The sequence below is a fragment of the Hippopotamus amphibius genome, chromosome 11, assembly GCF_030028045.1.
Source record: "Hippopotamus amphibius kiboko isolate mHipAmp2 chromosome 11, mHipAmp2.hap2, whole genome shotgun sequence".
NCBI lineage: Eukaryota > Metazoa > Chordata > Mammalia > Artiodactyla > Hippopotamidae > Hippopotamus > Hippopotamus amphibius.
Genome location: NC_080196.1, coordinates 14,115,632 through 14,132,244, shown reverse-complemented (window position 1 = coordinate 14,132,244; position 16,613 = coordinate 14,115,632). Strand labels below are relative to the sequence as shown.

The following is a 16,613-nucleotide window of genomic DNA, read 5'->3' as shown; positions in this document are numbered from 1 at the left end:
AGAAGTTTTAGAAGAAAATAACCGTGACCATAAAATACTATATGACTTGGCAGTGAATAGTATTTCATGAAATATTATGCTATTTCATAATTGTAAAAGGTACACTCTAAAAATATTTTATCAACAATTTGGAATATAATTGTATTAGGAAGAAGGTATAGGAAATGCGGTGAAGAACAGAGGTGTAAGAGAGAGAAATCCTCACATACCATAAAAGGAACTTGATAAAATACTACTAAAAATGACAAAGAAATGGTAGTATAGGAATATTATTTATAATGTGGAATGAAATAATCCATAAGATAGATAAGATAACAGAAAGTAGTTTTCTACGAGAAGTGAGATAGGTGGAGGAAAGCACTAGTGTTCTTTATTATAAGCCTTTTCATTTGTCTTTAACAATATGCATATATTACCTTAATTAAAAAGAGCTTTAAAAACAAACAAAACAGAATTACATAAATCTGTTTTTCTCAAAGGATGTCCCTAATCCACAATTAAATGAAAAAGCCATGATGCATCTTAATGTATGTAGTAAATTTCCTAATTTTCACAGAATCAAAAACAAATAAATATACTTTATATGTGTGTAAGTGAAAGGGTACAGACAGTACTGAAAATTACACTCATGTTCACTCTGATGCATTTGTGAGGAGCAGGACTGGAGTGGAGGAGAAGGGAGATTATTAATTTCCATGAAAACCTTTAACTTTTGACTTGTTACAAACATTAAACTTAAAAACTCAATCATTTGGATTCTGAACCAGATAATTTTTATTTTACTATAAAGGACATTAGTGGGACAATTGGTGAAATTTGAATAAATTCTGTAGATTAAAGTACTACATCAAGGTTAATTTCCTGATTTTGATAATTATACCATTTTTGTGTAAGAGAATGTCTTTACTTTGGGAAATATTTATGGGTAAAAGGAGCTGTATGTCGGCAACTTAGTCTCAATCAATTCAAAAAATATATACAAATAAAAATAGAAATCAATACAGAGAGAAAGAGAGACAGAAATAAAGTAAACGTGGTAACACTTGGGAGAATCTGTTTGAACAGTTTAAGGGAATTCTTTGTACTATTTTTGGGATGTTTTTGTACATCTAAAGTTATTTAAAAATAAAAAGTTTAAAAACAAAATCTAATCATGTACAAAAAGACTCAAGTTACTCCCAAAAATATATCCTTGAGATTAGGACAAAAATACTTTTTGGCATAGTGTTATTAGCAAGTTTCCACCGTCAGATATTCATTATAGAAATCATTTAGAAGCCAAGAGACATTATATCTGTGTTCTTCCTAAGACAGAAGGAAGTTAAAATGACAAATAAGACTCACCACCCTGGAGTGGTTTAAAGAAAATGCACTGTAATTGTTTTAGAAAGAATTATTTGGAAAGGGAAGTATTTTTTGCTCTGCCTCTTGTATTGCATCTATATCAGACAAGTTGATCTTATTAAAGATAATTGAAATGGGATTTTAAAGCATACTTTTTTTTAGGTACTTCAAGAACCCTGAATAAATTGAAACGGAGGCAGTTCCCCCAGATACATACTTGGAGAAATTGTTTTTTAAACTTTATTAAAGGCATTTCTGAACGAGATCAGAATTTTGTGGGGGTTAACATTTTCTAATATTTTACTCCTCTTCAAGGACAGCCACTGATTACTAGGCTAAATTTAATGATGGACAAGCAAATTTTACTGAGCGGTAAGCTCTATTTAATAGCTCCTCAAATCCACCCACTGAAAACTGAAGGCTTTATATTAAAAAGTTTAGACAGTCACCTATAAGCATATACTCTCTGTTACAAACTGCTTCTTTGGGTGTTGCTTTATTCATATATGCAATAAATATGATGTGTGGGGAGTGCAATTACTTAGTTGGGTAATTTAGGAAAGTCAGTTTGTTTCTCTGGATGTCACTTTCCCTCATGATTAAAAAGATGAGCATTAACTTAGATAACTTCAAGTTCCTTTGCAGCTCTAAGAATACTTGCATTAGTCAAGGTTCTCCAAAGAAATGGAACCAACAAGATGGGTGGGGGGGCGGAGGGGAGAAAACAGATTTTAAGACATTGGCTCAGATGATCCTGGAGGTGTCAGTCCAAAATCTGCAGAGGAGGTTGGCACGACAGAGACCCAAGGAAGAGGTGCAGTCTGAATCCAAAGGCAATCTGCTGGCAGAGTCCCTTCTCAGTTGGAAGAGGTCAGTCTCAGTTCTAGCAAGGCCTTCAGCTGATTGCATGAGCCCATGCACGTTATGGAGGGTAAGCTGCCTCACTCAACAAGTCCACCAATTTAAATGTTAATCTCAACCAGAAAACACCATCACAGAAACAGCCAAAATAATGTTTGAGCAAATATCTGGGCACAGTGGCCCAGCCAAGTTACACATAAAATTAATCTTCATGATACTTTATGTTATATAGATAATTATTTTAAAATTTTTTTAATCCAAAACAGTGTGTAAAGGATTGTTGGAACTCCACCACAACTCCTCGGAAAGCATCATAGTTTTTAAACAACTGAGCTGTTCTTTGTCAGTGTGTTTGCACCATGGCAACGGAGTGAAATGAAGTCTCAAGTGGCATTTTCATTTACTAACAGGACTTGTCATACAATTTCAAAACACAGTGACTTCAACAAAAGATATTGTAGTGTTGAATCCACCTCAGATTGACTAAAGATGGTTTTGACCTGAGTGTCAGAATATAGATCTGGAAAGAATTCAAAGGCCTATAACCTGCACCTTTTCTTTATGAAATTTTATCTAGCGTCTTCCTTAGTAAGATTCCAACCCACCATTGTGATATCATGTTTGGAGGGAGTACTCCCATAACATTATAAGGAATGACTTATCTCAGAAATAAAAATGCATTAACTAGTAATCATGTTACCACTTATTTAAGAATAAACAGAGAGCTTTGAAGTAAAAGAGCAATAGCAATACTACCAAAGAAAAATACACGTCTCTTTTACCTTTTGACTATTTTTCTTCCATGGATTCTAAAACCTTGGGATGTGAAACCAACTACAAAGCAAGCAACAATCAGGCCCTCATTAGTGTTCTCTCATTCCTGCAAAATAACTCGGACCAAATTCCATTTTAACCACTGCAGTGACCAGTGAGAACATGTAAGTGAAATAAAAAGCTACAGTTCCAGAACGTAGCACCCTCTGGTCTGTATGACATCTCTTAATCCTTTTCTCACACTTGAACCTGAGGTCTTTGGTTATAAAGGCAAGAAAGTACCCATGTGGTGGTCTAGTTCCATCAAGATTAACTCTCTTGTGATTCAAATGAATGAAGAGTGACCTTCAGGAGGCCTTCTGGTCCACCTATAAGTCCTCAGGTAAATTTGAATGGAGACAGTGGAGGTAAGTGTCAAGCTGCCATCCCATGTGTTACTTAGCAGGGCTGACTCCAGTTGTTGGACATGCAGTGGCAGTTTAAGGAAGGAAAAACCCGGTGGGCTTTACTCATGAATATTCTCTAACGCCTCTTCAGTAGCCCACACCCCCATATGCCCACTCCCCAAATTGAGTGAAAACAAGTCACTCTCGTAAGTTTGAAATTCCTCACTGAGTGCTGTGGTAAATCTGTGGGTACCTTCCCTAAGTGTAGCTGGTGAATGATCAGGTCCTTTCCAGGGGGCTTTTGCATGAGAAGGCACAGCCTAGACGCCCTAAACTATTTTTTGCTAAGCGTCAGCTCTCCACAAGCCAGATATGATGACAAATTGTCAGGTTCAACAATGTGGTATTTGCCATATATATCAAATCATTATGCTGTACACCTTGGACTAATATGTTATACATCAATTACATCTCAGTAAAACCGGTGGGGGTGGAGGGGATAGTGTGACATCCACGTTCCCACACATTGAGATTGTTTGCCTGCAGTTTCAGGGGCAAAAGAGGTCATTGTGGTCATGATGGCCAATATTAAAAAAGAATGGTTTAAAAGGCGTGAAAAAGTTCTTCAAATTGACTGAAGTATACAATAAGTGAGTGTAGTCATAAGCAAACTTGGGGGAACAGGAAGGAAGTTGGTGTGACCCCATTCTTTTCATGAGGTGTTAATTGGAAGAAGGATATATCCTCACCTTCATGCCCAGTAGGAAGAAGAGTGCCAAATAAGCAGTGGGTCAAGGGCCCAGGCCAAGAAATTTCCTTGTAGTAGCCCTAACCATAGCTGTCCCAAGCATGAGTGTACTGAGAAGGTGTTCTGGGCCTGCAGAGGCCGAGGATTCCCCCCATCCCCAAAACACAATGGAAAATACTATGACATCCAATGATATCCCAGCTCCCCATGTGGGTCTCTTGATATAGAACACTCAGTTAGATAGGAGGTTAAAGGTCTTTCAGTTCATAAAATAAGGACTTTCTCTTAACCACTTCATAGGGACATTATGAAGGAATATAAAGTTGTATATGTTTTTACACATGAAGTAGGGCTGGTCATTGAAAAATAAAAGCCTTGTGCATGTATGGTGTTGTGATAGAGATACAAGACACACTGCCTTTTTCCTGGACTACTTTCAGTCTTAATTAGAAGTGCTTCCTTATGAAAAGAATACCCTTCAGCTTCATGACATTCACTCCTTGCCCATTCTATTGAAGTTGATACTCAACAATTTTGACTCGGAAATTAATTTCTGATAAGCAGATGTGGAATTTCAAAAGATGTATTAGTTCCATTTGGGGTGATTATTTGCACAACCAACATGACTCTTGGTAAACAAAAACTGCCATTAACAATCTCAGGTTTTTTCAAACAAAATGGACAAACAATGTCTGCTTCAGGTCCAAGGAAGCATATGATCATAAATTTTATTTAAGTCCTACTGCTATGGGAAATAAGAAGCAATAAACCTAAGAATCAAACTCTTGGAAAATTCCTGATCAAAGATAATTCGGTGTCACAACACTGTTGCTCAAGGTACACAGATTTCCCTGTGATTTTTTACAATAATGTCTGTAATTATTATTAATTATAGGGTACTTGACAAGGTACTCAGCAGTGTATTAAACATTTACTTTCCCTGATGGGTTTACAATCTATAAAAATATGTTAATCTAACTTTTCCAACATTTACTTTGCCAACTCCTCCCCTCTTCACCTTCATTTTCACCCCATTACCTTCTTTTTATATATATCCATTCATAAAACAAATCCATCAAGCCTACTACACAGGAAGCACATCTGCGTCTGTTCTCTACCTTCTCAAACTTTGCCCCTTCCTCTTATCTTGTCATTGTCCCTACGTTTTCTCCTTTTCCATTTTCCACCCTCTATGCCCTTTTACACACATCCTCCCTTCCCCTCTCTGCAGCCGAAGTTCCTACTTTCCATGTTTACCTTTGTTTAACTGTCTAATATTTTTATATAAATATTTAAAGAAAAGGAACTTTCCAGAACATTCAAAAGGAAGGAAGGATGCACTTCAAACATAGGAAGGTGGCATTGTTTAGAGAACACCAACTGCCTGTTATGGAGAATAATGGCAACTAGAACTTTCAGTCCTCCCTCCCTCCCTTCCTTAACTGGGAGCCCTGTAATTATCAGCTACAGATAGATGCAAGCAAATCATCCTCTGCTGAGCTCTGACGGCCAGTTTGAGGGACTGGGAAGTTCTGGAAAAGTTCTTCTTTGTGCAATCAGGAAGATTTTAGGATTTGGCAATTCAAAGGACAGAAGTGATATGCCAGAATAACGAAGGTCAACCTGGCTAAGTAAATAAATAAGTAAACAAGCGTGGTGAAGGGAAAATATGGTTTCATTAGAAAAGCTTTTCTAGATAATAGAAAACTAAAGAAATACTAGGAGAAATCAACCAAAGGAAAATTAGGAGCCACAAGACTGGAGATAAAGTAGAATTAGAGGTAAAAGAAACAAAGTCAGGATACAATCTGGAAGGTCAATTGATAAAATGTGTAGCAAGCACTAAACCAACACCAATCGATATAGTTCAGTATGAACCGAATCACAGCCTAATAACCACATCACATCCATTTTATGGTACTATCTATCACACAAACAGCAGGAAGCAGTGGCAATCCAACTTACTGAACACTCCAGAGAACTGGCTTCCAAGTGTCGTTTGAAACGAACAGTGTGGCCATACTTGCAGCGATAAAGAAGTAAGGGAGCAGAAACAGCTTGCAGGAGAGCCTATGAGCTCCTGGAAATACAAATGTGGGGCAAAGGTGGGAGAGAGGGACCAAAGAGAGGAAGGGACATGGACAGGGAAGTTCCTGAAGGAAGCCTGCTCAGATTCCACATCGAATTAGAAAGTCCTGTTTGGATAGCACTTGGATGCATCATGAAGAGAGACATCAATAGCCACCTGAAGCAGGGGGTGAGGGAGAGGGAAGGGCTGGAGGAAACTTGAATCATTAATAGAATTATGAAGAAGCAGAGACTTGTGAGCTGGTCAAGATGCCTAAATGGAGATGAATGGACAACAGCTTCCCCAGAATTAGGAAGTTTTATTTAGATTGTGTTCTTCTTCTCTCTTCCCATCACTGTGGCATTCTGACTCCTCTCCTAAAAAAATACAAAATTCTGGGAGAAAAAATACATATTACATGTGTTCATCAAGCAAAATTCAGAGTGAATGCTGTACACACTATCATCAAGGCTGTTTGCCGATTACAGGGCTGCCTGCAGGCCATCCTCATTTCCTGCTTGTCTTATTAAGAGGCTCTGTTCTTTCCCTGGGGTGAGGCGGCAAAGACAGCCACCAAACCTTCAAGAATTATACCACAGCATTCTCTGAATTTGTTTAATAAGAATATTTTTTAAATAAGAACTCGAAGTGTGGCCTATATCTCATCACTAGTATCATTCTCTATTGTCTTCATTTGTTTTCAATTTGCTGCATTTTGACTTCCTTTCCTAAGAGAGATGTCAAGTCTGTTATAAGCTCTGAGTAGAGATGCGTGACACAAATACTTCAAGAGAATTAAATCCATTACAGTGTTAGAGCACAGTTGCCTTAACTATGAAAAAGGGCACAGATTGAAGCACTGTTTCCACATTTTCTCTGATTTTTCTAGGGTATAAGTGAAGCATTTAAGCTGATCAATCAAACTGCACCTACCTTGTAAGTATGTATATAATAAAGTATATTTACAAAAACAATTTTCAAATGGTATATACTTCAATTTTAAGATCTTTCCACCAATTATCAGCCACATTAAACAAAACATTAAGCAAGAAACTACTCAGGCTAATCTAAAAGGGATGCAATATTCTACATGAGAACTTAAGGTATTTTATGGGACGACTGTTGGATGCATGTCGTTGATATGCAGTCATTTAGTTATGTGAAATTTAGTGTCCTCAATTTTTCGCTGGACATTTGCAAAATATCTTCCCTTAATTCAAAAGCGGTCACTGTTTTCTGAGGCATTTACATTTTTCCCTAAATTATTAGTCAGCCAAGGTAAGAATATAACAAAATGCTCCTCTCCTCTTATTGTAATAGATGTGGAAGTTAGCGATAGATAACAGTAAAACCACAGACTTTACAAAACTGAACATTTCTGGAGCCAAAACAAACTTCAGATTTGCCCCAAATTTAGAACCCAGAGTTTAAATCCAAATGCCTAAAATTATACCCTTTTTTTCTCCAAGAGCTATCTTCAATCTCTAAATATAGCAAATAGATATTTTTTGTATAAAGGATCTTTTATCTTCTCAGACAACTTTTTGTATTCAACTTTTTCCCAAATTACATCAAGCGAATTATTTTTTAAATGAGACTTAAAACACTCCCAACTTCTCTAGTGTTTCATCTAATAACAGAAATGTGCAATCCTATAACAATCCTAAAACCAGCTTAAAATCCTTAAAGCTGTGACTTTTTCCTATGTACATATGGTTTTTGTCCTAATGTGCTTTTTACATTGTCATATTTGAATGTAGTTAAGTGTTTTAACTATATACTGTATGGAAAGACAATACATGCTATATGAAAAGCCATGAATGTGATGGTGGGAGCATCATGAGAGGGATTGGAAGGTAGGGGAAAGGGAGAGAAACAAAAGTGAAATTCTGCAGGTATACAAGGCATTTGGTAAGAGGTAAATCACAGCTAGTGCCTTTTAATTCAGATTATACTTTTAAACTCAGAAAGGTGGAACAAACCTGGATGGGAAGAAATGAAAACACAAAAAAAGGAAATGAAAATGAGTACATTGGTTATTTAAATAAGTTCAGGTGCCCAGATAAAGGAGAAGAGAAGAGAGGAGGGAGAGGAGAGGAGAGGAGAGGACAGGACAGGACAGGACAGGACAGGACAGGACTCATAGACGTAGTGTACTATCTTTGCTACAATCTTGCAATCTCAGAAAATAGTATAAGAATGAACACTAGAGATAGACGAATCTTTTTCTCTCTCCAGTAAATTTTAAGGCAGATTCTGGAAAAACATAGACTGGTTTCCCTTGCAAAATTATTGTTATTAAAACCTAATAAGATTTATTTAGTTCCAGAAAATCGAATCTACAAGTAGAAGTTGAGGGGACCTAACTTCGATAATAGTTTTTGGGAAACTGATAGGCTGATGATTCAAAAAAATGTTAGAGGCTCAGAAAGACTGTGTTCTTGGTTTTTTTTTTAGATCTTTATTAGAGTATAATTGCTTTACACAGTTGTTTCATTTTCCGCTGTACAACAAAATGAATCAGTTGTATTTATACATATATCACCATATCCCCTCCCTCTTGAGCCTCCCTTCTACCCTCCCTATCCCACCCCTCTAGGTCATCACCAATCGAGTTGATCTCCCTGTGTTATGCAGCAGCTTCCCACTAGCCATCTATTTTACGCTTAGTAGTGGGTATTTGTCAATGCTACTTTCTCACTTCGTCCCAGCTTCCCCTTCTCCCCCATGTCAAGTCCATTCTCTACGTCTGCATCTCTACTCCTGTGCTGCCACTGGATTCATCAGTACCATTTCTCTGGATTCCATATATATGTGTTAGCATACAGTATTTGTTTTTCTCTTTGACTTACTTCACACTGTATGACAGAATCTAGGTCCATCCACCTCACTACAAATAACTCAATTTCATTCCTTTTTATGGCTGAGTAATATTCCATTCTATACATATGCCACATCTTCTTTATCTATTCATCTGTTGATGGACATTTAGGTTGCTTCCATGTCCTGGCTATTGTAAATAGTGCTGCAATGAACACTGTGGTACATGTTTATTTTTGGATTATGGTTTTCTCAGGGTATATACCCAGGAATGGGATTGCTGGGTCATATGGTAGTTTTATTTTTAGTTTTTTAAGGAACCTCCATACTGTTTTCCATAGTGGCTGTACCAACTTACATCCCCACCAACAGTGCAGGAGGGTTCCCTTTTCTCCACACCCTCTCCAGCATGTATTGCTTGTAAATTTTTTGATGATGGCCATTCTGACCAATATAAGGTGACACCTCATTGTGGTTTTGATTTGCATTTCTCTAATGATTAGTGATGTTGAGCATCTTTTCATGTGTTTGTTGGCCATCTGTATGTCTTCTTTGGAGAAATGTCTATTTAGGTTTCCACCCATTTTTGGATGTGTTTGTTTGTTTTTTTTGATATTGAGCTGCATGAGTTGCTTGTATATTTTGGAGATTAATCCTTTGTCAGTTGCTTCATTTGCAAATATTTTCTCCCATTTTCTCTTTTGGTCTTTTTTACGGTTTCCTTTGCTGTAAAAAAAACTTTTGTTTCATTAGGTCCCATTTGTTTATTTTTGTTTTTATTTCCATTATTCTAGGAGGTGGATCAAAAAGGATCTTGCTTTGATGTATGTCATAGAGTGTTCTGCCTATGCTTTCCTTTAAGAGTTTTATAGTGTCTGGACTTACATTTAGGTCTTTAACCCATTTTGAGTTTATTTTTGTGTATGGTGTTAGGGAGTGTTCTAATTTCAATCTTTTACACGTAGTTGTCCAGTATTCCCAGCACCACTCATTGAAGAGGCTGTCTTTTTTCCATTGTATAATCTTGCCCCATTTGTCAGAGATAACGTGACCATATGTACACAGGTTTACCTCTGGGCTTTCTATCCTGTTCCATTAATCTATATTTCTGTCTTTGTGCCAGTACTATGTTGTCTTGATTACTATAGCTTTGTAATATAGTCTGAAGCCAGGGAACCTGATTTCTCCAGCTCCATTTTTCTTTCTCAAGATTACTTTGGCTATTCAGGGTCTTTTGTGATTCCATATAAATTGTATAATTATTTGTTCTGGTTCTGTGAAAAATGCCATTGGTAATTTGATCGGGATTGCATTGAATCTGCAGATTATTTTGATAGTATAGTCATTTTCACAATGTTATTTCTTCCAATCCAAGAACATGGTATGTCTCTCCATCTGATTGTATCATTTTTGATTTCTTTCATCAGTGTTTTATATATTTCTGCATACAGGTCTTTTGCCTCCTTAGGTAGGTTTATTCCTAGGTATTTTATTCTTTTTGTTGCAATGGTGAATGGGAGTGTTCCCTTAATTTCTTTTTCTGATTTTTCATTGTTAGTGTATAGGAATGCAAGAGATTTCTGTGCATTAATTTTGTATCCTGCTATTTTACCAAATTCTTTGATTAGCTCTAGTAGTTTTCTGGTAGCATCTTTAGGATTTTCTACATATAGTATCATGTCATTTGCAAACAGTGACAGTTTTTCTTCTTTTCCAGTTTGAATTCCTTTTATTTCTTTTTCTTCTCTGACTGCTGTAGCTAAAACTTCCAAAACTATATTGAATAATAGTGGGGAGAGTGGGCATCCTTGTCCTGTTCCTGATCTTAGAAGAAATGCTTTCAGTTTTGCACCATTGAGAATGCTGTTGGCTGTGGGTTTGTCATATATGGCCTTTATTATGTAGAGGTAGGTTCCCTCTATGCCCACTTTCTGGAGAGTTTTTATCATAAATGGATGTTGAATTTTGTTGAAAGCTTTTTTGCATCTATTGATATTATCATATGGTTTTTGTCCTTCATTTTGTTGATATGGTGTATCACATTGATTGATTTGTGTATATTGAATAATCCTTGCATTCCTGGGATAAACCCCATTTGATCATGGTGTAGAAATATGGAACACTTCAAGAATTTGTGTGTCACCCTTGTGCAGGGGCCATGCTAATCTTCTCTGTATCGTTCCAATTTTAGTATATGTGCTTCCAAAGTGAGCACTAGCCTGCATTCTTTTACCACCAGATGCGCTGCTGATACTGGCCAAGCCATCTGAGTTCTCTCAGTTCCTGTTTGATAAGATACATACAATCGTGCCTCAGAAAACACCATGGAAAAGCCAGGAATGTTATTAGCAATACACATAAAAAATGATTTTTTAAGTTACAATGTGTCAACACCTGATGTAGCTAATGTAAAAGCTGTGCCAACGTGAGTGGCCCTAATAGAATAGCAATGAGGGAAGTGATCCTTTCTTCATCCTCACTGGTCAGACCACACTGGTAGAAGACCTCACAGGACATGATTTCCATCTTCCTATGTCTGAAAGACTGGCAATGGAAAAGAACTATCTGCCTTACTCTTTGCAGAGAGCAGAACCAAAACAGCCAGATAGAAATGACAAGGATGGAGATTTCAATTGCTTAAGGAATTGACTATAAACACCTTTGGTGGTTTTCAAATCCACTGCCACACACAGACCTACAAGGCAGGAACCCCCTTGCCCCACTGTGAGATGGATGGCCTTCATGCACATAAATCTGTAGAGAGGATCAAGAGTTACAAATTCTGTCTTAAAGGGCCATCCCACAGGCCTGTGAGAAACACTTTCTTCCCTCCCTAATCTTCAAGAAACAGTTTTCTAGAGTGGGCACTTCCCACTTCCAACCACCTCTTCCTCTTATTCTATGAAAATTGCCCCTAACACTTAGGGAGTGAAATGGGGCAAATAAAAGGACATCCTTCATCTATTTTCAACCCCCTCAACTTGGAAAATAGAACAATGACTTCATCATATTCAAGCATCCACATATATTCTAAAACCGGTGACTTTATACAATCAAATGTCTGATTGTTTTGAATAGAATATTTAAAATTGAGAAAAGAGAGACGTGCAGACAATGAACAAAAACTCAGCTATGAAATCTGATGGCTAAGGAGAAAAAAAGACCCTGGGAAGTTTCTATCAGATACAGAAATCAGCCCTCACACAGAACCCACTACCAGCTTTCCTGCTTCTGTATTAATCAAAAGCCAAAGGGCTGGAAAGCAGCTGGATCCATGCTGAAGATTGTGTGCAGGGTACCACTTATCTGGTAGCCAAAGTGTGGCCAAAAAGAGTGCCAAAAGGGCATTGCTTCCTGTGTTTTCATCTTGGGAGAACCTGATGGAGTTGCTCCAGCTGAAGGCTATCTTGCCAAGGGTTGCTGAGAAATTCTTGCAAGCTCACATCTTGCCATAATGTGAAGAGTGCTGAATTCACATATGGAGTTAGTCCTTTATCCAAGAATTCTATAAGCATGCACAACAAATATTGAAACCAACCATAAGTTGAATTAACTCCTTCAATTATGTTATTTGAATTCTATTCTGTTCACTTTTCCTTGTAAAAAGAGTATTATTTTAAAATCATATTAGAATAGGTAAATCCACAAAGTTTCTAGGATTTGGGAGGGAGGAAGGAACAAGGAGCAATTGTTTAAGGGGTACTGGATTTCCTTTTGGGATGATGAAAATGCTCAGAACTAAACAGAGGTGGTGGTTGCACTACATTGTGAAAGCACTAAATGCTACTGCCTTGTTTACTTTAAAATGGTTAATATTATGTCACATGAATCCCAATTAAAAAAAAAATATTAGAATGGGACTGAAGATTCTGAGTGGGAAGGGCCTGATTAGAAAAATCAATGTTCCAACCCATAAGAAACACAGCATTTCCTTTTCTTCATTTCTTATAGAGAAAGTCTGCTGCAGTCATAGTCAGAGGCGTAGGAGATAATCTTTCCCAGAGAAGATTTGGCTTTGCAGTCAGTCAACAGTGACTATTCCTCTGGGGCCTGGCAGTTGGCATTTAATGTCTTCCTTCCTTTTGAAGCTCAGAAGACAATGGAAACACTGTCTTCCATTTTCAGACTTGTCACAACTCTCACAAAAAAATCTCCACGAAGAGGTTTTTGTCCAATGTACTGATTGAAGTCTGGCCAATTGTTATTGATATTGTACTTTTCCTCAGACTGATTTATTCAATGACTTGTATTTAGAGAATTCATTAAACAAAACCTATTGGAATTCATCTAATCTATCTTCCAAGTGCAGACACTTCCCATAAAAAGAAAAACAAAAGAAAAACACTAAATTCATAGGAAAAAAATCAGACTTTCGGTTACGGTGGGTGGGGGGCGGGATGTGGATTGGAGGAAAGCAGTCAAAAGGTACAAACTTCCAGTTATAAGGTAAATAAGCACTAGAGATGTAATGTACAACATGATGACTACAGTTAACACTGCTGTGTGGTATATAGGAAAGTTAAGAGAGTACACCCTAAGAGTTTTCATCACAAGGATAAACTTTTTATTGTATCTATATGAGACAATAGATGTTAGCTGAGCCTATTGCAGTAATCATTTCACAATATATGTAAATCAATCATGCTGTATGCCTTAAACTTACACAGTGATGTATGACAATTATTTCTCAGTAGAACGGGGAGAAACAAAAGAAAAAGATGTATTTGAAATGTACGTTTGGTATCACTTGGTGTATTAACAAGGGTTCTCCAGAGAAACAGAAACAACAGAATATATATATAGGCCTCATTTTATTGTACTTTGCTTTATTACGCTTTGCAAATATTGCATTTTTAACTAATTGAAGGTCTGTGGCAACCCTGCATCAAGCAGGTCTACTAGGGTCATTTTTCCAAGAGCATTTGCTCACTTCATGTCTCTGTGTTAATTTTGGTAATTCTTGCAATATTTCAAACCCTTCACCAGCAAAAAGATTACGATTCATTGAAGGCTCAGACAATAGTTAGTATTTTTTAGCAAAACAAGCATTTTTTAATAAAGGTATGTACATTTTTTTTAGACATAATGCTTTTGCACACTTAATAGACTCTAGTACAGTGTAAACATAACTTTTATATGCACTGGGAAACAAAAAAATTCATGTGACTCACTTTATTGCAATATTCGCTTTATTGCAGTGGTCTGTAACTGAACCTGCAATATCTCTGAGGTATGCCTATATATAGGTACCAAAAGAAATTCATTATAAGAAATTGGCTCATGTGATTATGGAGGCTGAGAAGTCCCAAGATCTGCATTTGGCAAGCTGGAAACCCAAGAAGAGCCAATGTTTCAGTTTTCAGTTTGAATCCAAAGGCAGGAAAAGACGGAGGTCCCAGCTCAGAGCAGCCAGGCAGCAGGTCTTCAATTGACTGGGAGAGGCCCACCCACATTAGGGAGTGCTATTGCTTTACTCAGTCTACTGGTTCAAATGTTAATGTCATGCAAAAACACCTTCTCAGACACAGGGGGGCACGTACTCTGTGACCCAATCAAGTCGACACATAAAATTAACCATCACATCTGGTCACAGAACTTTGGACTGAACGTCACATGTCCCATACCTCCCAACACCAGACCTTGCATAAAAAGTAAAAACTCAAATATTTTTCGAATGGAGAATATAGATCTTTTTTTGCTTCAAATTTGTTTATTAAGAAATATATCCAATAAAAATATTCAAGTAGCCCCCAAGCCAAATGAACCACTTAAACATTAACTTTTTTAGCCTTAGGTGAAGGGTGTAATTGCTTACAAAAATGAAAACAAGATACAGCAAGGGGAGGGTTCCTGATGGCATAAACCACCTTTTTGATAATTTTTCATACCTATAGAAATGTCCAGAGAAGAGCAGGTGAAGAAGTGAATGAGGACAGACCCTAAAGAGAGCTGAAATAATGTGGACTAAGAATTTTTGTTGTCATGTGTTAATGTAACTAGTATAATTGGAAGAAAACGTTCTACACCAACAGAGAAAACATATATTAAATCATCTTTTCATTCAAGTGGTGTAGAGGTTTAGGGCACTTTTTTTTTTTTTTGGAGTGAAACAATGTGGCCGAGCCTCACCATGCCCAGTGATTTCAGGCAAGTTTTTAAATCTCTCTCAGTTTCTTCCATTGTAACACAGGAAAGGTAGCACTTGCCTCATATGGTATCTGGTGTTGAATAATTTCAGATCTTATTCCACATAGTATAAATGCTCCACAAACATCAACTATCTTTTAACTATGTGGACAGTTTGGAAATTTATCACACACATGGCTAAAGAGTTCTCTTTCAACCCTAAAGACCCCAGCACTTCAGATAGGTCAGAGGAAGGCAGGCAGAAGCCGCAACACAGCTTCACTGTAAGATTAGATTAAGATCCCAATTAATCTACCCAAGGTCACAAATGTATTGCAGGCAATATGGCCGCAAGGAGCAGAGGCAGATACAGCCTGTTTCCACAAACCCAAGTCCCTACCAAGGAACGGCACAGGTCAATGCGCTGCCCACACACATCCAGGAGCCCTTTTCCTGGTGGACAAAGGAAGGAAACATAAAGAAGCACACACCAACCATTTCTAGGTCATTAATGGAAAGAATGAACACTCACATCAAGCTAGCCTCAGCAGTGGTCAGAGGGAGAGCAGAGTCCATTCCATGGGCCTCTGAACTGCTTCTCAGCCTCATCTACCAGCTTTCCTGGGAGGCCAAATTCCCCATCAAGGTCTACCTCCAACTCTGCTTAATACCCTTAGTGTTCTGATGCTAAGTATGGTCCGAGGACACAAGTCCACTGTCCTACAGTGACCATCTTCAATCTAAACATAGCTTTCCTTACCCTTCTAAGACCTTTCAGTGTAACTTTCATGAAGTAAGTTTTCCATCCTCTCTGTAACTAGATCAGACCCATGGATGAAGTACAGAAGGGTAACATCCAGGCAAAGAGTTCTAGAGGCATTTGGAACAGACTGCTACTGCCATCCTCTTTCAATGTTGTCTCCTCCACTCACCTGTACTGACGTTTGAAGGACTCCAGCAGAGACAATTACTTGGAAAGAGACAGGATTTTGTGGCTAAAATTCAGATATTCCAGAGAAAAGAGACACTCGAGCCATTTAATGAGACACAAGCTAGAGATAATGGAGAACAGGTTTTAGGAGTGAAGGAAGATGAGGAGAGAAAAAAACAAGCACCGGACACTTGACAGCTTGGGTCAGGGCTCAGGAGCACCAAGGAGGGACTGAGGATCAGATGAAGGGATGATAAAAAGGAAAAGAAAGACTAAGCTGGAACTGGAGGCAGGAGGACACCAAAGAAAGGACCCCTTTGCTAAAGAGCAGCTTTCCCATTGCTCTTTCCTCATTAAGCAGAGGAGTCAGAATGCACCCTATGGATCAAAAGAGAGGGAACGTAATGCTGTCCTACAAGATTAGCTGATACACAACCCAACGTTTTACCACATGGGGGGTGGAGTGATCGTGGTTTTTAATTGCCACATAAATTTTGAATGGTTCTTCAGTTCTAATCTTAGCTGCAAAGCATTGGATCATGTTATTGCCCCTTG

General features: G+C 37.7%; 1 non-coding gene across 1 annotated transcript; it reads right to left on the bottom strand.

The window, feature by feature from the left end:
* Nucleotides 1-11,109: 11,109 nt before the first annotated feature.
* Nucleotides 11,110-11,216, bottom strand: LOC130832185 (U6 spliceosomal RNA). The gene has a single exon (XR_009048257.1). It is a non-coding gene; the product is annotated as a U6 spliceosomal RNA (small nuclear RNA).
* Between the last annotated feature and the right edge of the window lie 5,397 nt (nucleotides 11,217-16,613).